Source organism: Haliotis rufescens, unplaced genomic scaffold, assembly GCF_023055435.1.
Source record: "Haliotis rufescens isolate VD_foot unplaced genomic scaffold, xgHalRufe1.0.p SCAF_102, whole genome shotgun sequence".
Lineage (NCBI taxonomy): Eukaryota > Metazoa > Mollusca > Gastropoda > Lepetellida > Haliotidae > Haliotis > Haliotis rufescens.
Window position 1 is genome coordinate 1 of NW_025963783.1, and position 25512 is coordinate 25512.

A 25512-nucleotide genomic window follows, 5' to 3' on the forward strand; every position below is an offset into this window, starting at 1 on the left:
GTCTTTTTTCTGCACCATTATTTCTTTCTTCTTTTCAAAAACTGTTTACAAAATGGCAACTTATAATTAACCAATGAAATTATACGGACCCGACCTGCGTTTATTCATCTCTCTGTCATTATTATCGTTAACATGTGACTAGTTTTAAGTGTATATACTTATACTGATTAAGGAATGACACATCATCGTAACATCTAATATATATACATGTAGCACAACGGTACTTTGAGTCTGTAGCACACAAAACATCAGCCCGAATTACTGTGTAACGGTTAACCCGTTGTTTTCAGACGTTCCATTCAGATCAATAAATCAGGTGTGACAGTTACGGGTTATAAAGAGTTGATACATACTGACGTCCTACCTATTCAGTATGAATACGTATGCACCTTTTGAAACGGTAAAAGTTGATACATTTAAACGTTAGTAGCATATAAACACTTGAATTGAAAGGTCTACAAAACGATATTTCTTATAATAGAAGGTCCGCAAGGGTATGCAGAAAAGAACCGTAACTGGTTACGACAAAAATAGTTCTCTTGATATTCAATACTGGACATTTCCCCACTCCCAACCTTTTGTTTGTTTTTTTGTAAAAGTTAACGAGTGGGTGTTTGGTGGGGGACTTGACGTATCTTTTCAGAGGGTGCATGAAAGATGGGATTAAGGGAGAAAGGAAATATTTTCCTGAAAGTTACCAATAACTAATGGAGGTTATTGGAAATGGCTGAACCTGTAGAAAGCATCAAATCAGCGACAGATGTGACAGATCTCACTGGGTGACATTCAACAGGCCTATGGCACTCGTGAAGAGCAACCTCCCCGTGGTGAGTGCTGGGTAACGCTAATAGCTCTTCCCCTGTGTGGAACCGGGGCAGAATGTTTCGGCAGCACCCCATTGCTGGTCGTAAAAGGCGACCAAATTGGGCAACATGTTTGCCGTTGGTTGCGCCCCTGTGTCCGTGGAGGACGGGATTCTGGTGGTTGAGGGCACTGGAGCCAGGAACAGTGTTCCTTTGCCCAACACATCACTTTGACCCTTACTTCACCTAGACGGGTGGTAGAGTTGGCCCGATTCTATCAATCTGCTTGTCACGCCATGCCCTGTGCATGGATTAGAAATTTTTGAATAATATCGCAGCAATTTCCTTCATACAAAAACTGACGGCCAAAAGAAACGATGCCAACGATATTTCTAGGATCAAATATGACCAACACAATTTGAAGCAGCAATAACAATTGTATTGTAGAAATTCATCACTCAGAACAGTAAAATGCGAATTTACTAATTCAACAACAAAGTCCTTGACCTCCAACAGGGACATTTCTTGACAAGGGGTCATTCGTCCAGTATTCGATCAACAACATTGGTTACAACTTTCAGGTGACGACGGCCCAGACCGTTCAATACGGGATATGACCTCCATGAGCGGCAATGCATCTTCGAATGCGGCGTCGAACTGAGTAGACAAGCGTCCTCACATCGACTGCAGGTATCCGATTCCATTCCTCATGGAGGGCAACGATCAACGCTTGTCTCGTGAAGGGAGGATGTTGACGTTTCCGAAGACGACGCCTCAGCTGGTCCCAGAGATGTTCTATGGGTGACATATCTGGTGATCGAGCTGGCCACGGCAGGACAGTCACGTTGTTGGCGTTGAGAAGTCTTTAGTAATACGGGCTTTATGGGGTGTGGCGTTATCTTGTTGGAACACCGTGCGTTGGATGAAAAGAAGAACCACTGGCCGTAAGATATTGTCAATGTAGCGTTGTGCTGTCAGATTGCCTTCAATGATGACAAGTTCCGTCTTCTCGTCCGTGCAAATGCCGCCCCAGACCATCACACTTCCGCCCACGTAAGGTTCCACCTCTTGGACACACCAGTCGTCGATAAACTCGCGTCCGCCCATCAGGTTTGAAGGGTTGGAACCTGCTCTCGTCACTGAACAGCACTCGCCGCCATTCCCTTTGTCGCCATCGCTGAGTTTGCCTGCACACCGTCAATCTGGCACGTCGATGTTGACGGGTCAAGGTCATGCCCTTGAAAGGGCGATAAGCCCGGAGACCATAGTGTCGTAGTCGTCTGGTGACTGTTTATCTGCTGACCGGATGACCTATGCTGTTGGCAGCTGATGACGACACAGTAAGAAATCTGTTCCTCAGATGAAGTACCCGTAAATAGCGGTCATCCTGCAGGGTCGTGACCTTTGGTCTCCCACACCGTGGTCTGTCTGCAGTTCTGCCAGCCTGTCAGAGACGTGCCACCAGTCTGGTAATGGTCATCTTGGAGTAGTTCATGTTTATGGCATCCGCTCTCTGTGTCGCTCCCATCTGCAGCATACCTATGGCTCTCTCCCTCTGGACAGCCATCTGTCTTGGCATGTTTGTTGGTGTTAATCATCGTTTTGTTTCGCGGGTGCTGGTGCTGGTATGAAGTACTACATCCAGTTAATTATCAATAAATATGGCAGTTATTTTGAATTCGGGTGGGAAAAAATCAAAGAGAATCTTTTTTCCCAGTACGTTTCCACTCGGCAACCGACTTTAGAAACGTACTGGGACGTACCCCATTTTCGTGTAACTCTAAGCATATGGTCTCGTACGTAATCAGCTGGTAGGTCTAATGTGTAATCTTGTTGAGACAACGTTTGGCGACAGATCGTATTTGTTTTTTGATATTGCCAAGTAGCATTGTTCTGTAGCCTATAGGTGGTGGGAATAGTTATACCTAATACAGACAAACTCAGATTGACGACAATGCCGATACCGGATGAATAGGCATGCTGACGAAGCATGCGGGTCACCAGGCCTGACAAAAATCTCTTAGAATATTACATTTTCGCTTCTGACAATGTAATAATGAGCACCTAGGTAATTTAGGTATACACACATCAAAGTGTTGTTCTTACCACGTTGTCACTGGTAGGCCTTATTGTGTAGATGTCGAGTCGGGGTCGGGTAACACATGAGGTGATGCGGGTCTTCTCTTGTTTCCGCTTAATTTTCATCGTTTCCATACCGCGAAGCTTGCTCGTTTTGGTTCAAAAGCGTATGGTTTTGCGATTTCTTGAAGGGTCAAGGAAACTTCTTCGGACCAAGCAATATATCGGATGCCATGTTGTCTCACAATAAACTGGTATTTGATATATTTTGCTTTGTGACAAGACAGGAACCCAGTTAAATTGGCACCAATTACGTCATAATCTAAGGGGGGTAACTCAGGCCTGTTTAGCTCGGAAAGGCAGGCCTCATAACGGCATGACATTTTCACACTTACTGTGAGCTTCCTACTTTCACTGTGAGAAAAATGTATAAGTGTATATTTTCAAACACTGATACTAACTAATTCTAAAATTGCGTTTTGTTTAAAATAAGAAAGAAAGTGATTTCCCCTTTAAAGACATTACCAGTCAGATATATGTTGATATTGAGAAATCCGTCGCCACCATATGCCAGTTGTTTACGAGAGCAACTTCCCAAATGAGCAGACGACATGGATCACGTGAACCCCAGGCTCGACACAGCCGGCCTGGTGGGATATGGATGTGAGATTGCAAAGAGTGAGAAGTACTCAACACTTGACAAATTTAGATGTACAAGCGACGAACACAACCTCAAACGTCATAAACGACATAGAGGATATTTAAAATCTTTATGCAATCGAAAGAAAAGTGACTTTCAAAATACGGACTTCATATATCCGGAAACCTCGGTTCCCGGACGATTTTCATTCAAAACGAAATAATTACTTTATAAATTTACCCGTATATACGGAAAGTCAGTTCCGGAACCGGACGGTCATTTTCATACACAAAACACTGAAATGCACACAAAATTTTCTCACTTATCCGGACAATACACTTCCGCTGCTGGTAATCCTTCCGCTGGTGGTAATCCTTCCGCTGGTGGTAATCCTTTGATTCGTGAGAACGTGTATGTCTTGAATAAAGATTTAGTGGATGTATCTGTTTGCTCTGTCATCTGTCATGAGTTGCATAATTGAAGGGAAGTAACTCTTCCAGTAATAAGCTGGTTTCAGTTAGACGGAAATTCGTTTATACGGACAAATTGTGACATGACGCAAGTGTCCGTATAAACGAGGCACGACTGTACAACAATTGGAATGTTTGATGCCATTAAAAGTGATAGTGATAACCTGTGGAAGAAAATCAGGAAATACGTCACTTAAACGTTACAAGCAATGTCAATTCTAAGGAATGGTTTGACAACTTCGAAAAACTTTTAACCTCGTCTCTGTCCAATTCTTTCATGGAAGATATTCTACATCCCGAGCTGCTAGCACATGACACCGAGACATGTCCGGACTGTGATGTTGGACAACCTGAGCTACTACAAGCAATTCGGAATCAAGAGAAAAATAAAGCTCTCTTCCAGCAGAACTATTTAAAATCTCCCTCGATAGTATTGTTCCTATATGTGTAAACTTGTTCAACGAGATTTTGAGGTCGGGTGTGTACCCTGAATCATTGTGCAGAGCGATTATATGTCCGCTTCACAAGAACGGTGATCATGATGAAGATCAGGTTAGCAACTATAGAGGAATCTCTTTACTTCCGGGTATAGGGAAAATATTCACCAAAATCTTAAATAGAAGACTTTTAATTAATCAGACGAAAGCAACATCATTAGTTCAGATAATATGTTTACGTTATATGGAATGGTGAGGAAATATTTATCAAAATCGAAAGGAGGAAGATAATACTGTTTTTTCATCGCCTTTAGTTAAGCTTTCGACTGCGTAATCACTCCTTCCTGTGGCATCGTCATCTAAAGTATGGAATTCACGGGTATTTTCTGACAGTGTTCCGTGATATGTACTGTGTATGGTCTGAAAATGGTCTTACAGAGTATTTCAACTGTTGTGTCGGAACACGCCCTACATTATTCACACTATTATTAATGAAATTGTCACGTAACTGAATCAAGCAAAATGCTTGATTTTTCATTTCAGAAGAAGAGCCAAATGTTTGTTTCTTGCTATCGCCGATGACGTTGCAAATTCAGATGACACCGAGGGAGATTATGTAAATTCAGGAGCAGATTAACTGTGTCAGTGATTTTTGAATGAGATGGGGTGTGGCTTTAAATGTAAAAAAATCATAGTTTTCAGAAATGGAGGACCACTGCGGCACAATTAAAAGTGGCATCACAGAGGAAATCAATTAGAAACAATCACTTCTTAAAAGTACCTGGATTTATTCTTCACGCCAAAACTAATCTGGACAAGAGCAACAACTAACTTCAGCATAACAAGTTAAATCTAAACTTTAAGCCTATTCAATTTTCGTATCAACTCTTGAACAGGAACCCTACTTAAATAAAGTACATTGACTGTAAACCTCACATGATATATTTAACTCCTTTCCGTTGTGGTTGTTATAAACTTAGAATGGAGATAGGAAGACATAAAGGTGAAAACCCAGAAGAACCTTTATGCAAATACAATGTAAAATTTGGATTGGACTATGTCGAAGATGAATATCATTTCTTGTTAGTATGCCAACAATATTCAGAATTACGAACTCGGTATGTTGATGCGCATCATTTCACTAACCCATCTTTAAGCAATGTTTATATATATCACCTCCACGTGTAATGTTTATTAAGTTACTTGTATATTTTCATTGATATGCCAAATATGATGACTTTGCATGTCTATTGGTCTGTAGTCTTAGGACCTATGAATAAACTCTCGGACAACTCCTATGTTCCTGAAGTCTCATGTTAAGAAAATCTGTATCACCCAGAAACAATCTCTTTTTTGTTTATTTGAACGAAAAATTATGGGCTATCATTTAAAACCGAACACGAAATAACGTGCATATGTGCAAGGGGTTAGACCAAATATACGTTTTACTTATTGGATTTTCCAAACATAGCTCCGCGGAAAAAATGACCACACGGAGAAGTGCTAGCAGCGCCTAATTAACAGTCACGCAAACAGCACATTGGCTCATCGCCTGCTCTCAAGTGAGATGTAACGCTGGCGACATAAACGTCAATTCTACTTAATTAACAGCACTTCTTTCAGGAATTGTTCTATCTTTTCCTTACAGCTCCAGCTATTGCTTTTCATTTTCTTTGAGAAGTTCGATGATCACACACATAATCCGGCCTTTCCGCATCATCCAAACAGTGAAAAGAAAATGATCACATTGCACAAATGTAAAGATGTAACAGGAACTTCTTTCGTAATGTGAAGAGTGAGTGTATTTCAGTTATTTCATGGTGTGTCAGCTAGTTGTGGGGGAAAATCCGAAGGTGATGCAGGTCTCAGACGTTCACCTTAATTGAAAGAAACCAGTACATACATGTAAGCTACACCCACACACATGTCTAAGATCCATAGTAAATCGAAGTTCGGGACAAGTAGTATATCCGAAGTATATTTAACTTAGGGTATGAAGTCTCTCGCATGTAATCTCTTAATGAATCGGTCCAGGGCCTCGTTCCTCAAAGCGATTTTAGCGCTACAATGATCGTAAGTCTATGTTAAAGTATGGGACTTACTATCACCTTAGAGCTATGATTGCTTTGAGGAACGGGGCCCAGGGCAAAAGGTGAGTGAGTGAGTATGGCTTTACGCCGCTTTTAGCATTATCACGGCGGGGAATAACTGAAATGGGCTTCACACATTGTACCCATGTGGGGAATTGAACCCGGGTCTTCGGCTTGACGAGCGAACGCTTTCACTACTAGGCTACCCCACCGCCCCCCAGGACAAAAAGCGTTTACTACGAGCCCTGACAAGCCGTGCTAGAAATGAAATATGGTGCAAACCGGTGTAACATATGACCTCAACTGATGCGTAAACAATGTGCCACTCATTGCAATGGTGTACTTCTTACACGTACATACATGTTCACTGATTCATCATTGTATGTGTATGCGTCATCTCTATTTTCGTAACATCTATCGGCCATTTTTCGCTTTATCTGCTGCATGACGTCATATATGTTTGAAGGGGGCGAAGTAAAAGATGTTTTTTTGTTTGGATTTATTTTCCGATACCAAGCAGAGCTCTTATTTACCGATTACAGAAAAATATCTAAATCTATAAGTTTAGAACCAGAGAATAGATGATGTATCACGTTTGTAACAAAACTGTAAAAATAATATCGAAATAAACTTAAGTGAGTGTACAATTGTAAATTATTAACGATGCCTGGACACGCCACCAATGAGCAGTTGAACTGCATATTATTTATACAGTTAAGAGAAAACGAAACCATACCTCTCAGTTGATTTTATCATATGTTTAATTTTCAATTGAAAAGATCTTAAGTCAGCGATATTATATCCAACAAAAAAGAACTAGACTGAAGAATTCTTCTACATGGTTTTATGTTTTAAGAAAAAAAATCATTTTTTATAAAATTGAAATTGGAAGCAATACACAACAGCTGATGTCCACCTGAGACATCTTACCTTTGAAAATCAATAATAAAATCTTTCGGCACAAATACTCATTTCTAAAATGTGGCTGTGGCTGCAAATTCATTTCCTACCCCAGTCTTCATGGAACCAATTTTTTTTACACGAAAGTACTCAGCCAAAGATTACTTTTCACAATCTGTTGCAGGAATGTATTAAATAGACATTACATTTTTGCAATGTGTTCTTTCAATTTTCCATTACATAAGAAACAAACAAGGCGACTAAATGCACCTGGGGTCAGTCTCGGTGGCTTGATTGGTTTGCTTCTCATTGTATCCTAATTATGCGTGGCTCGATGCTCATCATGTCAATTACTGGATTTTTTTCTGATCCATACTCGATTACTCCACCGTAATTAAGCGAGATGTTATAGCTATTGTTGAGTGTTGCGTTACGAAATAAACAGAAAAAACACAAGCTTATAGCCCTTGTGCAATCGCTAGTGAAGAAACCAACACGCACTCACACACAGATGCAATTTTGTGCTTGATATTTCTTTGTAATAGTAAACCACGCATTAGACGAAGTACATGGTATATCGATAGTACTGATATTTTGTCATTGCTTTTCAAACTCAAGGCGTGTATATGTTGGATTAAAGAGAACCGTCGTTTATAGGTTTATCTATTGACGTATTTTAAAAGACATCTGCTCAGATGCGCGGTGGTCAATGTAGCCTAGCAAACATCTAATCCCCATGGGTATTGCATTGGTGTCGCAAAAATAGTTATTGCTAAGTCTCTTTCTGTGAGAGTCAACATGCCACTCACTACTAATACAGACGCTAAAGCACTATGATGAAACATTGTACCAATAACACTTATGTTGTGTGGGAATTCATAATGAACTGTTAGGATAATACAATAATGTGGCTTTGCAGTTCAATACGAAAGATCTGTCTGGTAAACAGTGATGTTGGCTCAGCCTCGACTGGCCACTAAAACAATACCGTCTCGTCTAAACGCAGACTGGATACTGGTTAAATACCGTTAGACTGTCTAGACCGCTAGACCGCCGAGACGCAGACAGAATACTTGGTTTATACCGTTATCCAGACTGGTAACTGGTTCAATATCGTTAGACTGTCTAGACGCAGACTGGATAGTGGTTCAATACCATTATACTGACTAGACCCAGACTGAATACTTGGTTAATACCTTTATACTAACTAGACGCAGACTGCATAGTGGTTCAATACCGTTATACTGACTAGACGCAGACTGGATACTGGTTCAATATCGTTAGACTGTCTAGACGCAGACTGGATACTGTTTCAATACTGTTATACTGACTAGACGCAGACTGGATAATGGTTCAAAACCTTTATACTGACTAGACGCAGACTGGATACCGGTTCAATACCGTTATACTGACTAGACGCAGACTGGATACTGATTTAATACCGTTAGACTGTCTAGACACAGACTGGATACTGGTTCAATACTGTTATACTGACTAGACGCAGACTGGATAGTGGCTTAATACCGTTATACTGACTAGACGCAGACTGGATACTGTTTTAATACCGTTACACTGATTAGACGCAGACTGGATACTGGTTTAATACCGTTAGACTGTCTAGACGCAGACTGGATACTGGTTCAATACTGTTATACTGACTAGACGCAGACTGGATAGTGGTTCAATACCGTTATACTGACTAGACGCAGACTGGATACTGTTTTAATACCATTATACTGATTAGACGCAGACTGGATACTGGTTTAATATCGTTACACTGTCTAGACGCAGACTGGATAGTGGTTAAATACCGTTATACTGTCTAGACGCAGACTGGATACTGTTTCAATACCGTTATACTGACTACACGCAGACTAAATACTTGGTTTATACCGTTATACTGACTAGACACAGACTGGATAGTGGTTCAATACCGTTAGACTGTCTACACGCAGACTGGATACTGGTTCAATACCGTTCGACTGTCTACATGCAGACTGGATACTGGTTCAATACCGTTATACTGACTAGACGCAGACTGGATACTGGTTCAATACCGTTAGACTGTCTACACGCAGACTGGATACTGGTTCAATACCGTTCGACTGTCTACACGCAGACTGGATACTGGTTCAATACCGTTATACTGACTAGACGCAGACTGGATACTTGGTTTATACCGTTATACTGACTAGACGCAGACTGAATACTTGGTTTATACCGTTATACTGACTAGACGCAGAGTGGATACTTAGTTTATACCGTTATACTGACTAGACACAGACTGGATACTTGGTTTATACCGTTATACTGACTAGACGCAGACTGGATACTTGGTTTATCCCGTTATACTAACTATACGCAGACTCGATACTGGTTCAATACCGTTATACTGACTAGACGCAGACTGGATACTGGTTCAATACCGTTATACTGACTAGGCGCAGACTGGATACTGTTTCAATACCGTTATACTGACTAGACGCAGACTGAATACTTGCTTTATACCATTATACTGACTAGACGCAGACTGGATACTGGTTTAATACCGTTATACTGACTAGACGCAGACTGGATACTTGGTTTATGCCGTTATACTGACTAGACACAGACTGGATACTGGTTCAATACCGTTATACTGACTAGACGCAGACTGGATACTTGGTTTATACCGTTATACTGACTAGACACAGACTGGATAGTGGTTCAATACCGTTATACTGACTAGACGCAGACTGGATACTGGTTCAATACTGTTATACTGACTAGGCGCAGACTGGATACTGGTTCAATACCATTATACTGACTAGACGCAGACTGGATACTGGTTCAATACTGTTATACTGACTAGACACAGACTGGATACTGGTTCAATACCATTATACTGACTAGACACAGACTGGATAGTGGTTCAATACCATTATACTGTCTAGAAGCAGACTGGATACTGTTTCAGTACTATTATACTGACTAGACGCAGACTGAATACTTGCTTTATACCGTTATACTGACTAGACGCAGACTGGATAGTGGTTCAATACCGTTACACTGTCTAGACGCAGACTGGATACTGGTACAATACCGTTACACTGTCTAGACGCAGACTTGATACTGGTTCAAAACCTTTATACTGACTAGACGCAGACTGGATAGTGGTTCAATACCGTTATACTGACTAGACGCAGACTGGATACTGGTTTAATACCGTTATACTGACTAGATGCAGACTGGATAGTGGTTCAATACCGTTACACTGTCTAGACGCATACTGGATAGTGGTTCAATACCGTTACACTGTCTAGACGCAGACTGGATACTGGTTCAAAACCTTTATACTGACTAGACGCAGACTGGATACTGGTTTAATACCGTTATACTGACTAGACGCAGACTGGATACTGGTTCAATACCGTTACACTGTCTAGACGCAGACTGGATACTGGTTCAATACTGTTATAGTGACTAGGCGCAGACTGGATAGTGGTTCAATACCGTTATACTGACTAGACGCAGAATGAATACTTGGTTTATACCTTTATACTGACTAGACGCAGACTGGGTAGTGGTTTAATACCGTTAGACTGTCTAGACGCAGACTGGATACTGGTTCAATACTGTTATACTGACTAGACGCAGACTGGATAGTGGCTCAATACCGTTATACTGACTAGACGCAGACTGGATACTGTTTTAATACCATTATACTGATTAGACGCAGACTGGATACTGGTTTAATATCGTTACACTGTCTAGACGCAGACTGGATAGTGGTTAAATACCGTTATACTGTCTAGACGCAGACTGGATACTGTTTCAATACCGTTATACTGACTACACGCAGACTAAATACTTGGTTTATACCGTTATACTGACTAGACACAGACTGGATAGTGGTTCAATACCGTTAGACTGTCTACACGCAGACTGGATACTGGTTCAATACCGTTCGACTGTCTACATGCAGACTGGATACTGGTTCAATACCGTTATACTGACTAGACGCAGACTGGATACTGGTTCAATACCGTTAGACTGTCTACACGCAGACTGGATACTGGTTCAATACCGTTCGACTGTCTACACGCAGACTGGATACTGGTTCAATACCGTTATACTGACTAGACGCAGACTGGATACTTGGTTTATACCGTTATACTGACTAGACGCAGACTGAATACTTGGTTTATACCGTTATACTGACTAGACGCAGAGTGGATACTTAGTTTATACCGTTATACTGACTAGACACAGACTGGATACTTGGTTTATACCGTTATACTGACTAGACGCAGACTGGATACTTGGTTTATCCCGTTATACTAACTATACGCAGACTCGATACTGGTTCAATACCGTTATACTGACTAGACGCAGACTGGATACTGGTTCAATACCGTTATACTGACTAGGCGCAGACTGGATACTGTTTCAATACCGTTATACTGACTAGACGCAGACTGAATACTTGCTTTATACCATTATACTGACTAGACGCAGACTGGATACTGGTTTAATACCGTTATACTGACTAGACGCAGACTGGATACTTGGTTTATGCCGTTATACTGACTAGACACAGACTGGATACTGGTTCAATACCGTTATACTGACTAGACGCAGACTGGATACTTGGTTTATACCGTTATACTGACTAGACACAGACTGGATAGTGGTTCAATACCGTTATACTGACTAGACGCAGACTGGATACTGGTTCAATACTGTTATACTGACTAGGCGCAGACTGGATACTGGTTCAATACCATTATACTGACTAGACGCAGACTGGATACTGGTTCAATACTGTTATACTGACTAGACACAGACTGGATACTGGTTCAATACCATTATACTGACTAGACACAGACTGGATAGTGGTTCAATACCATTATACTGTCTAGAAGCAGACTGGATACTGTTTCAGTACTATTATACTGACTAGACGCAGACTGAATACTTGCTTTATACCGTTATACTGACTAGACGCAGACTGGATAGTGGTTCAATACCGTTACACTGTCTAGACGCAGACTGGATACTGGTACAATACCGTTACACTGTCTAGACGCAGACTTGATACTGGTTCAAAACCTTTATACTGACTAGACGCAGACTGGATAGTGGTTCAATACCGTTATACTGACTAGACGCAGACTGGATACTGGTTTAATACCGTTATACTGACTAGATGCAGACTGGATAGTGGTTCAATACCGTAACACTGTCTAGACGCATACTGGATAGTGGTTCAATACCGTTACACTGTCTAGACGCAGACTGGATACTGGTTCAAAACCTTTATACTGACTGGACGCAGACTGGATAGTGGTTCAATACCGTTATACTGACTAGACGCAGACTGGATACTGGTTTAATACCGTTATACTGACTAGACGCGGACTGGATAGTGGTTCAATACCGTTACACTGTCTAGACGCAGACTGGATACTGGTTTAATACCGTTATACTGACTAGACGCAGACTGGATACTGGTTCAATACCGTTACACTGTCTAGACGCAGACTGGATACTGGTTCAATACCGTTATAGTGACTAGGCGCAGACTGGATAGTGGTTCAATACCGTTATACTGACTAGACGCAGAATGAATACTTGGTTTATACCTTTATACTGACTAGACGCAGACTGGGTAGTGGTTCAATGCCGTTATACTGTCTAGACGCAGATTGATTACTGGTTCAATACCGTTAGACTGTCTAGACGCAGACTGAATACTGTTTCAATACCGTTAGACTGTCTACACGCAGACTGAATACTGGTTCAATACCGTTAGACTGTCTACACGCAGACTGAATACTGGTTCAATACCGTTTTACTGACTAGACGCAGACTGAATACTGGTTCAATACTGTTATACTGACTAGACGCAGACTGAATACTTGCTTTATACCTTTATACTGTCTAGACGCAGACTGGATACTGGTTCAATACCGTTATACTGACTTGATGCAGACTGAATACTGGTTCAATACCGTTAGACTGTCTACACGCAGACTGAATACTGGTTCAATACTGTTATACTGATTAGACGCAGACTGGATACTGGTTCAATACCTTTATACTGACTAGACGCAGACTGAATACTGGTCCAATACCGTTAGACTGTCTACACGCAGACTGAATACTGGTTCAATACCGTTATACTGACTAGACGCAGGCTGGATACTGGTTCAATACCTTTATACTGACTAGACGCAGACTGAATGCTTGGTTTATACCGTTATACTGACTAGACGCAGACTGGATAGTGGTTCAATACCGTTATACTGACTAGACGCAGACTGGATAGTGGTTCAATACCGTTAGACTGTCTAGACGCAGACTGGATACTTGTTCAAAACCTTTATACTGACTAGACGCAGACTGGATAGTGGTTCAATACCGTTATACTGACTAGACGCAGACTGGATAGTGGTTCAATACCGTTATACTGACTAGACGCAGACTGGATACTTGGTTTATACCGTTATACTGACTAGACACAGACTGGATAGTGGTTCAATACCGTTATACTGACTAGACGCAGACTGGATACTTGGTTTATACCGTTATACTGACTAGACACAGACTGGATACTGGTTCAATACCATTATACTGACTAGACGCAGACTGGATAGTTGTTCAATACCGTTATACTGTCTAGATGCAGACTGGATACTGTTTCAATACTGTTATACTGACTAGACGCAGACTGAATACTTGCTTTATACCGTTATACTGACTAGACGCAGACTGGATAGTGGTTCAATACCGTAACACTGTCTAGACTCAGACTGGATAGTGGTTCAATACCGTTACACTGTCTAGACGCAGACTGGATACTGGTTCAAAACCTTTATACTGACTAGACGCAGACTGGATAGTGGTTTAATACCGTTATACTGACTAGACGCAGACTGGATACTGGTTTAATACCGTTATACTGACTAGTAGCAGACTGGATAGTGGTTCAATACCGTTACACTGTCTACACGCAGACTGGATACTGGTTCAATACTGTTATACTGACTAGACGCAGACTGGATACTGGTTCAATACCTTTATACTGACTAGACGCAGACTGAATACTGGTTCAATACCGTTAGACTGTCTACACGCAGACTGAATACTGGTTCAATACCGTTATACTGACTAGACGCAGACTGGATAGTGGTTCAATACCTTTATACTGACTAGACGCAGACAGAATACTTAGTTTATACCTTTAGACTGACTAGAGGCAGACTGGGTAGTGGTTCAATGCCGTTATACTGTCTACACGCAGACTGAATACTGGTTTAATACCGTTAGACTGTCTAGACGCAGACTTAATATTGTTTCAATACCGTTAGACTGTCTACACGCAGACTGAATACTGGTTCAATACCGTTAGACTGTCTACACGCAGACTGAATACTGGTTCAATACCGTTATACTGACTAGATGCAGACTGAATGCTGGTTCAATACTGTTATACTGACTAGACGCAGACTGAATACTTGCTTTATACCTTTATACTGTCTAGACGCAGACTGGATACTGGTTCAATACCGTTATACTGATTTGATGCAGACTGAATACTGGTTCAATACCGTTAGACTGTCTACACGCAGACTGAATACTGGTTCAATACTGTTATACTGACTAGACGCAGACTGGATACTGGTTCAATACCTTTATACTGACTAGACGCAGACTGAATACTGGTTCAATACCGTTAGACTGTCTACACGCAGACTGAATACTGGTTCAATACTGTTATACTGACTAGACGCAGGCTGGATACTGGTTCAATACCTTTATACTGACTAGACGCAGACTGAATGCTTGGTTTATACCGTTATACTGACTAGACGCAGACTGGATAATGTTTCAATACCGTTATACTGACTAGACGCAGACTGGATAGTGGTTCAATACCTTTATACTGACTAGACGCAGACTGAATACTTGGTTTATACCGTTATACTGATTAGACGCAGACTGGATACTGGTTCAATATCGTTATACTGACTAGACGCAGACTGGGTAGTGGTTCAATGCCGTTATACTGACTAGACGCAGACTGGATACTGGTTCAAAACATTTAATCTGTCCAGACGCAGTCTTTATACTGGAACTAGCCCGCCGAGACGCCAGGCGCAGATTGGTCACAGGCATAATGTACGGTAACAGCTGTTCTCATAAACTTCAGGAGATACATGAATGAAAGAGTGCACGCTTATCTAAGAGATTCTTGTCAAGACTGAGTTCGAAATTTGGCGCCGTAAATTATTTTTTTACCTAATTACGGTCCATTGCTTGTTTGTTTGTGTTTAACGCCGCACTCGGCAACATTCCTGCTATATGACGGCAGTCTGTAAATACTCGAGTCTGGACCAGACAATCTAGTGTCATGAGTATCGATCCACGCATTTGGGATCGATGACATGCATCAACCAAGTCAGCGAGCCTGACCACCCGGTCCCGTTAGTCGCCTCTTACGACAAGTACATTATAAATTTTGTGAAGGCTACTTTAAAGAATTAAATAAAAAAATACAAAACTATTGAATTTGAATAACTTTGCTCTAAAATCTCACGATTTTATTCAAGTTATTTATTTGGTTAGGCAGGAGGTATTGTTGCGCATATCTCGCCCGCGGTGAATTTCTTGATGCTGCTAGCAGTTTCAGGAGCATCGATGTGAAACACGTGACTCAGGGCTGGTGAAGAAGCTACGAAGTCGACGGTAGTGTTGTCCGATTGTGCGGTGACTGTCACCACAAACACTTCCGCCATAGCTTTCAACTCTTTAATGCTACTTTGCACATCTTCATCAGCGCTGGTTTTCCCGTCAGTGAAGAGAAGTACCACGTTTTCGGCGTCAAACCGATCGCCATTGGTTTCTGTGAAGACTTCAGACGTTGCTAGTTGGATGGCATCCCCGAGGAATGTGCTCCCCCCTGTGTGTGTTTGGGAACGGATGGCTGCCATGACGCTTGCCTTGTTGTCACGGTATGTATTTAAGTGGAATACGACTTCAGCTTTTCCCGAGAAAACCATGAAAGCCACGTTAGTTCCGGCAGGGCTTATGCTTATGTTGCTGATGGCATCCACCGCAAAGGTCTTCATTTTCTCATATTCACTGTGATTGACAGAGGTAGAAATGTCCTCTATGATGAGCAGGTCAAGTACCTTTGGTTTGCATTCTGTAACATAACACATGAGATTGACGTACATCTTTATGAACATGAGAATAAGGCCATCCGGACGACCATTAAATTAAACAAGGTAAGTGTGACGATCATATTCATAGTTCATTTTCTTGAAGACTTTTGGAGGTGACGATATACTATCTATTTTACGGCGACATGTGAACAATCAAGTCTGATTGAACATATTTCGTGATTTTCTTTTGACATTTAATATATTTGCACATTAAATTTAAGAGCAAGCCATAATCCAGTTACACAATGAACATACCACACACAACGAAAGCAAGTGTGCCGTTTGTCTGGATCCCGTTAATCTAAAAAAATCTCTTCTTGGCGATTGCCGTTTGGAATTGTTATTATTTAAAGGGAATACCATGGCCCTAGGGCATTTAATCAGGAAATTTGTTAATCAGGACGATTTCACTTGGAACTACAGTTGTGTGTTGTTTGTTTATTATTTAACGCCGCACTCAGCAATGATCCAGCTCTATGCCGACGCTCTGTAAGTAGGCTTAACCAGAAATTCCAGTGATTGACATAATGAGCATCGATCCACTCAATAATGATACGATGGCATACATCAACCAAGTCACCGAGTCTGATCATACGATCCTTCTAGTCGAATCTTACGACAAGCACATGGGTTGCTGAAGACATATTTTAACCCCGGATCTTTACGGGTCGGAATCACACTACTAGGATTAAAGCAATTCACTGTATACTCATGTTATTGAGACCCATGAAGATCCGGGGTAGAATAGGTCTTCAGCAACACATGCTTGCCGTAAAAGGCGACTATGCTTGTCGAAAGAGGCGACTAACAGTATCGGGTGGTCAGGCTAGCTGACTTGGTGGATGCGCGTCATCGTATCCCATTTGCGTAGATCGATGCCAATGATGTTAATCACTGGATTGTCTGGTCCAGACTGGCCATTGATTATTAATAGACGGCCGTCATATAGCTGGAATGTTGTTGAGTGCGGCGTTAAACAACAGACAAACAAACAATCTAAATAACGTTACCTGTTTCACATTCAAGTCCCTTGTAACCTTGTTGACAAATACAGGTGAACTCGCCCTTCTTCGCCTCACAAGTTCCATTATTCAGGCAGGGATTGGTGACACATGCATCTACATCTGGAATAAAGAGGTACATTTACGAATACCCGATGGGGATTCGGGTTAGAATAGGCTTCTGGTTCTCATATTAACGTCAAATTATGTAGCTGGTTTCGAGAGTATATTGTGCTTAAAAGTAAATTACTATTTACTATAAATCATTATTCAGCACTGACACCCACGGGAAATATGGGTTCTGTGATATATACGCATATATTTATAAGAGAAAAATTCCAATTTTTACTTGTCTAGAAGCGGTCACGTGACCACCGATCAATCAGACAGGCAGATTCCTGTTTCTGCGTGGATCCAATTCCAAACATACGCATCCCCACAAGGCAATAAACATCGCGATTCGCTGACATGACAAACGATCAACAGACAGGAAATGTCATTTTGGGGTATGGGACGCGTCCTTGGTGAAGTGGTTAGAGCGTCTGTCAGGCGAGCTGAAGGTTGGTGGTTCTATCCCAATTCGCGTCAAACCAAAATACGTTAAAATATGGTACTTTTGGTTACCTTGCCTTATGATTGTCATTTAGGGGTTAAAATTCGGATTAGTCGGCGTGCAGTCTGTTGAACTGATTCTTCGTGTCTCAGTTGGCTAGCACTGTGCGAAAGTCCAGACTAGTACCAGCAGTCAAACACAAGTGCATGCACAACATAGTCTTGAAAGCGACGTTCACCCCCAATGCTGGGTTTCACTGACTATTTTTTCAACGCATGTACATGTGTGCTTACCATAGCCAGCCGTAAAGATCCGGTTTAGAATTTGTCTTCAGCAACCCATGCTTCCTGAAAAAGGCGACTATGTTTGTCGTAAGATGGGACTTCAGGATCGGGTGGTCAGACTTGCTAGATGCATGTCATCGTATCCAAAATAGGAAGATTGATTATCATGATGGCAATCACTGGATTGCCAGGTCCAGACTCGAATATAACTCAACGGGTCAGAAGGACCAAGGTGAGCTTATGCCATACAGTGGCGTCCGTCGTCCGTACGTCAACAATTTACCCAAACGGCCTCTTCTGAACCACTAATTGGAAATTAACTAAATTTGACTGGAAGTATCCCAAGGTTGTAGGGATTCAAATTGGAGAAATGGAGGGGCTGAATCCTACCCCTACTCCGGGGACTGAGGGGCGGGGCTCAAAGGGTAATTTGCTTTAAATGACTTTTTCTCTGGACAACAGAGATGGACATCAACTATGTTTGGTTGGAAGTATTCTAATGAGGTTGGAATTCACAATCGCCACCCCCCACCCCCAAGGGACTGAAGAGCGGCGCAGAGTTCATAACCTGGACACAGTTAAGATCCCCATAGTATAAACATATGTACAATTGAGAGTATAATGAGAGGAATGCACATATGCTACCAGTGCTGGTCCTTCTTTTCATCTGTCCGGCACTCGTAAAGGAATTAGAACCTTGACCATAACATGCAAACCAATATCATCCCTACCCTATAATTAACATATACATTGTATACATTTGTTTGTTATGAAGAGAATAATACCTTTAATATGATTTATCCTGGATCAAAACATGAAAACGGTTCAGATCTTTATGCTACATTTGTATCTAGAGAAATACACGTTCATGCTGTCAAATTTGCCATTCACCCATTTTAAATGCTGACAGAGTCAAACTTACGAAATATTTGCAGTATTATATACATGTACAATGCATATTTATATTTTGTCATGATTGCGTAACCAGGTGAGCGATACAGGCCCTATGGGCCTCTTGTTTACAGACCGCCGTCATAAAGCCGGAATATTGTTAAGTGCGGAGTTAAACAACAAACAAACAAAACAAAGCTTACCATAGCAGTACGAAAATGAACTGGGGGGACGTGGGAACCTGAACACTTGTCTACCGTCGCTGCAATTCTGGGTCGGTGTAGTCATGTACGCTGCGTAACATGCATGCGTAGACGTAGCCAGACATAACACTGCCATGTCGCCGCTAATCTCTGTGAAACAGGACAACACATGAACGTGTGAACAGGAAATGTTTTAATTGTATATCTCTCTTAAAAATAAAAAAAAAAAAATGGCAAGATCTGAATTGAATTTTTCGTAATGCTTCTGCTTCAATAAAGTGCGCGGCAAATCAGCCTCTCGGTTCACTTCAGAAGACATCATTCAGCGATACTGGAACTGGAATCAAATTGTATTACGACTCCTTATCAGTCGATGGTGCAAAAGGAAGACATCGCCATATTTATTACAAACTTGCCGATGAATAATAATAATAACCGTTTCAGTCACAAGAAAAGAAACCTTTAGTACATGCTTATGAAAAGGTATATTTAGCATTTTCTTCTCACTCACAGTGTTAAGTAAAAGTGGAGACACCAGGTTTACACAAAACATAAGAACATAAAGGGTAAACACGGTCGTACTTGATACAAAGGGTATTAGAGAACATCACCCAACTTGATCGAATTAAAATGAATAAACACTGTCTCTATTTCGGCTTGTTTGTATTTTACATCGCAATCAGCAGTAAAAAATATGCTCTGGTTAAGACAATCCAGTGACTGAAATAGAAATATTGAATGACAAGAATGATGGATATTTATGGGATCAGTATGTGTTAAAAACCCATGAGTGAGTAAACACTGATCAACCCCAACCCCAACCCTGATCAATATCTTGGAAAACATGTAACATTTAACTGCATGAGAAACCTGACGGATTGCCGGCCGCAATACGGACCGACACTCGTCTTTGAACGCGTTTTTGTCGGAAATAAAACTGCTAACCTTTGAGCCAAAATGGAAATCTTTGCCCACATGCCGGACCAAAAACAGGCCGGGTCAGTATTTTTGTGTCATTGAAGGAGTCGTACCACCCAGACTTTAGACTGTACGAATCTCTGACTTGTCCAGCGTGGGTGTTAGATGGCCCTCTTTTCTCTATGTCTGGTATCATTGTTGAAACAGTACAAGGATCTACAAGTATAATAAAATAAAGTTTGGTCAAATATTCGTTAAATGATTACTAGTTCTTAAAGCAAATAACTGACCCTCGAAATCAGGCAAAGAGAAATAATTCGTTTTGTCAGAATTTGTTGTCACATGGTAAACGTTACACGTATTAAACACATACTAACCATATCTACCAGAACTCATGTTATTTCTGGTATAGCTGTGTATTTGACATTAATAACGGAAAAAAATTGTTTGAATTACACTTTTGGATTTCTGTGTTTACCTCTATTCCACACGACACACTTAAGGGACACTTCATTCCTTCAAGTTGGCGAAATGCAAGACCTCCTCACAGAAGAATCAATATGAAATTTTGGATGGGACATTCAGTCAAGAAGGAAGCATTTCAATGGGCGCCAGTTGTGCTTCCCTTTTGCTGATCGGGTCTTTTTATGCACGTGGATAGGAATATGTGCTCGGATTGGTAGAACACGGGGATTTGGCCAAGAAGATTATCTTAAAGAGCATTTATGTCGATTATCGTTCAATAATGGTCAAATTGCCAAATCTCTTCTACTGATTTACCAAGCTTGGCTCCGTTGCACAAATCGGTATTAACGCTACGACGATTCCATGCTTTAACACATTTAACGCATTTCCGGCAGTCGTGGAGTTAAGATCACTCTGAGTAACGCGGCCCTCAACTAAAATATACTAATGAAACCCTTTTTGTATATTTATGTCCGTGCATAATGTTTCAGTGACAAAAGCTAGTATCACGACTGTATGACCAGTGCATGACTTCAACATTCCCTTCATATCGAGCAATACTCCAGCAGCTCTTGGCAATTATATTTACATTTGTGATGTATTAGGGCATCCTCTTTCCACGAAACTTTCAATACTCAAGGCCTTATATGAGTTTTCAAACAGGTGTTATGGTAGACATGTAGAGGACATTTCCAAAGCATCACAGACAAATTATGTCAATGCAATTCCGTTTAGACCTGTACGACATGTTTCCCGTCTTTGTTCAAGTCTACAACTAAATTGACTTTGGATTTGTTTGTGACGGGTGGCACCACTGAGACTTGGTACACTCACCTTGTCACGTACAGGTCGTATCTTCACTATCTGATGGTGATTCACAGACACATAATTAATATGATGTAGTCGGGGATTTCTTATGACTATGTTGTTTTTATTTTCAACAAGGTTGTAATATACATAAGAGCCACTGACTGTTCCATATTTAGTTAAAAGATTGTTTATATTGTTTCTAAAGCTGCAACCCACAAACGTTCAGTTATGTAAAGCGGTCTGTGAATAACCAAAGTAAGGGTCAGGAGCGCTGACTTAATGATGGTTGAGTGGAACACCAGTAATGGGATTCCTCCGTTGTACCCATGTAGGGAATCGAACCAGGGCCTTCGGAGCGACGAGTCAACAGATTAACCACAAGGCTACCCAACCGCTAACTTAAAGTTTGAGTTAATAGGACGAACAACATATTATTAAAAATTATTTATGATTGACAATACTTGAGTACTTGGTTTGGTTTGGTTTACTGTTTAACGCCGCACTCAGCAATATTCCAGCTATATGACGGCGGTCTGTAAATAATCAAGTCTGGACCAGACAATCCAGTGATTTACATCATGAACATTGATCCACGCAATTGGGATCGATGACATACATCAACCAAGTCAGCGAGCCTGATCACCCGATCCCGTTAGTCGCCTTTTACTGCAAGCATGGGTTGCTGAAGACCTATTCTACCCCGGGTCTTCACGGGTCACTTGAGTACTTACCGCCATCACACGTACGACCTGTATATCCTGCCTTACATGCGCATGTGAAACCGTCACGGCCTGCAATACATGTTCCTCCATTTGCACATGGCGTACTCCTACAGTAGTTAGGTGCTGCAAGAAATGAGCAATTCGTGAAGATAGTTATACAGCATACACTATTAAATGATTCTATTCTTCAAAACTAATCCCCTTAGATCAATATCAGATAATACTGATCTGAAGATGTTACTGATCACCTGACTTATGCGATACCTAAGGATTCCGATTGATTAGAGTTTGTTAGAAAACATTGTCTACGTCTACGAGTACTGAATAACGTCGTTTTAAGCGGTTGTTCAACGATATTACGATGTGTCAACTTCATATGAGAAAAAAGACAAAGGTGTCGCAGACCAAAGGATTCAAACCTACAACAATGGCTACCTTGAATGGCTTGGAGATGTTAAGGGTACTGCAAATTGTGCGCCTTTTCGTGTTACCGGCACGTTCATAACTGTAAAGATCTTTGTTATAACAATGCTTCAATAGGGGAGTGGCTTTGTCTTACAGTGAAGCCATTTCGTCGCAGATAGAGGGTCAATTGTGTTGGGTTTGTTTGGTGATAGAAACATTAAACGTGGCACAGTTGTAAGTAATTATGTCATTCCGAATATTTTCTGATATGGGGCCACCAAAAAAGTCCAATATGGCCGCCATGCAGGAATGACCTTATGGAACTTCTCGTATATCTCAGTTAAACATGACCCACAACCTAAATATATAACGAAAAATGAACATTTTGGAACGTATGTACCCATCATTATATCTGTAGAGTAAATAACTTTATTATATTATACTATTTATCTTTATTTGAAAATATGCATTTCTTTCTTCTTCGGCATATCTTTAAGACATACTTCATTAAGGCCAATTAACTATACCAATACTGTATACTCATATGGTGAAAACAATGACAAGAACATAATATTTGAAGAACAAAATTTGTTTTTATTGATACATAATGTGAATGGCTAATGGTTTGGTTGGCAAGGGACCGATGTAATGTTGGGTAAATACATTCCAAAATTTTCATTTTTCATAATATATTTAGGTTGTGGGTCAAGTTCACACGAAATGCCGACAACTGTTCCAAGGTTCATGCTTTTATTACAGAGTGCATCCTTTTCACGAAACGGCTGTATTACTAACGCAGCTTCAAACTTTCATGTAGGTGAAACGTTCAGAAAGCGAAATCCGGTATCTTATGTCACAGGGCCACTCATGGGTATTATTTATGTTCTTGATATACAAGTAGATTCATGTCAAAACACTTATTACATAATTCTCATAATATCATAATCTCACCAAGGCAGAAGACACTCCGACTAACATTGGTCTTGATCCTGTAGAGTTAAAAAAAATCGAAACACTTCATTGTTTCAACTTCGAATGTGGTGGAACATGCGTCGGTTTCGTTTTGAACACACACCACCGAGACAGTGGTTCCCTTTAGCTCTACAAGAAAACATGAAAACGATGTCATATAGAATGAAGGCAATGCGCTGAAGCGAAGGGGTAAGTAAACATGAAGCTTTGTTCGTTTGTTTGTTGTTTAACGATGCACTCAACAGTATTCCAGTAATATGACGGCGGTCTGGACCAGGCAGTCCAGTGATTTACATCATGAGCATCGATCTACGCAATGAGGATACGAAGATATGCATCAACCAAGTCAACCAGCGAGCCTGACCGCCCGATCATATGACACGCATAGTTGCCTCTTACGGCAAGCAGTGGTTGCAGAAGACTTATCCTCAACCCGGATCTTCACGGGTTGTAAACATAAAGTAAATGGTATATTAGCGTTGCCATGTTTTACCTCAGGCCCTAGTGTATACAAAGTGGAAAAGGTTGTATATGATACTGTTTTGTTTGTTTGTTGTTTAACGCCGCACTCAGCAATATTCCAGCTATATGACGGCGGGTATACTGATACTGCCAACAAAAACTGCATACCGAGTCTTCTTAGACAAATGCCTTAAGGCTGTTCGAAATGTGCCAATGTTAACCAAGCAGCGAATGGATATCCAGTAGGGCAAGAATATAAATGGAATGCAAACCCTTTAGTGCCTTAGGTTTGTACCCCCACGGAGATGAGGTTGGAATGAACACTGTTTATGTGAGTAATAATGTAATTCGTTTCAAACATACTTAGTGCGGACTCTTGCACTAGATTAGTTGCTACAATTACCATCATCATCATGACATTAAACCTAAAACAGAAAACACACCCACATTGAACAGGACACGTTGTCTGTGAACGTGCTTTAAACAATAATTCAGTTAGATGACGGGCTGTAAGCTTAATGCTGGAGAAAACCTTAAGTCTTTGAGGTTGAGGACGCTTCCACGTAAGTGAAACCAAAGAGAATGGGTAAGACCCACCGTGTTTTTTTCAAATCGCCAGCTTGTCCTTTCAAAGAAAGAATTTGACTCTGACACAAAACAATCACTATCTTTGCGCTTGAGTTTTTGAAACTTACGTATCCTTTGATATTTATAACATTATAACAATATCAACATCTTGATCAGAACCAGCTTAAATGATATTTTGGGTATTAGCAATAACAAGAATGTCAAAATCATTCTCATCTTATGGAGTTATCTGCTTCACCTGATAACAATGCTGGTAGGCTGATGGTGAGCCAAAAACCAATACAAATACATGAAGTGTGTATTATACACAAACAAATATATTAAAGATGAAGACAAAAGGGATAAATTTCCTGAAAAGCGTTATGTTAACATTTGTGAAACTAAAGAACATGACGTAGCATTCAAAGTGACATAAGTTTATAAAAAAGACGTTATGGGTGTCAACTTCATTATTACAAGGAACAACGTTTCAGAGCATATGCTTAATCCCTCATTATAAAATGTATACCTTTTTATCACTGAGGTATTCAATCATGGTAGAAACAAAGCACTGACAGCTTACAGACAACTGCCCAATTTACATCATGAATAATATTTCTCTTCACCTGAT

The 25512-nt window shown here is 40.8% G+C and overlaps 1 long non-coding RNA gene across 1 annotated transcript; it reads right to left on the reverse strand.

The window, feature by feature from the left end:
- Positions 1-20611: 20611 nt before the first annotated feature.
- Positions 20612-23919, reverse strand: LOC125377875. The gene is made up of 3 exons (XR_007219851.1): positions 23832-23919; positions 22485-22598; positions 20612-20694 (listed from the first exon to the last, which is right to left on the reverse strand). It is a non-coding gene; the product is annotated as an uncharacterized LOC125377875 (long non-coding RNA).
- Positions 23920-25512: the final 1593 nt, after the last annotated feature.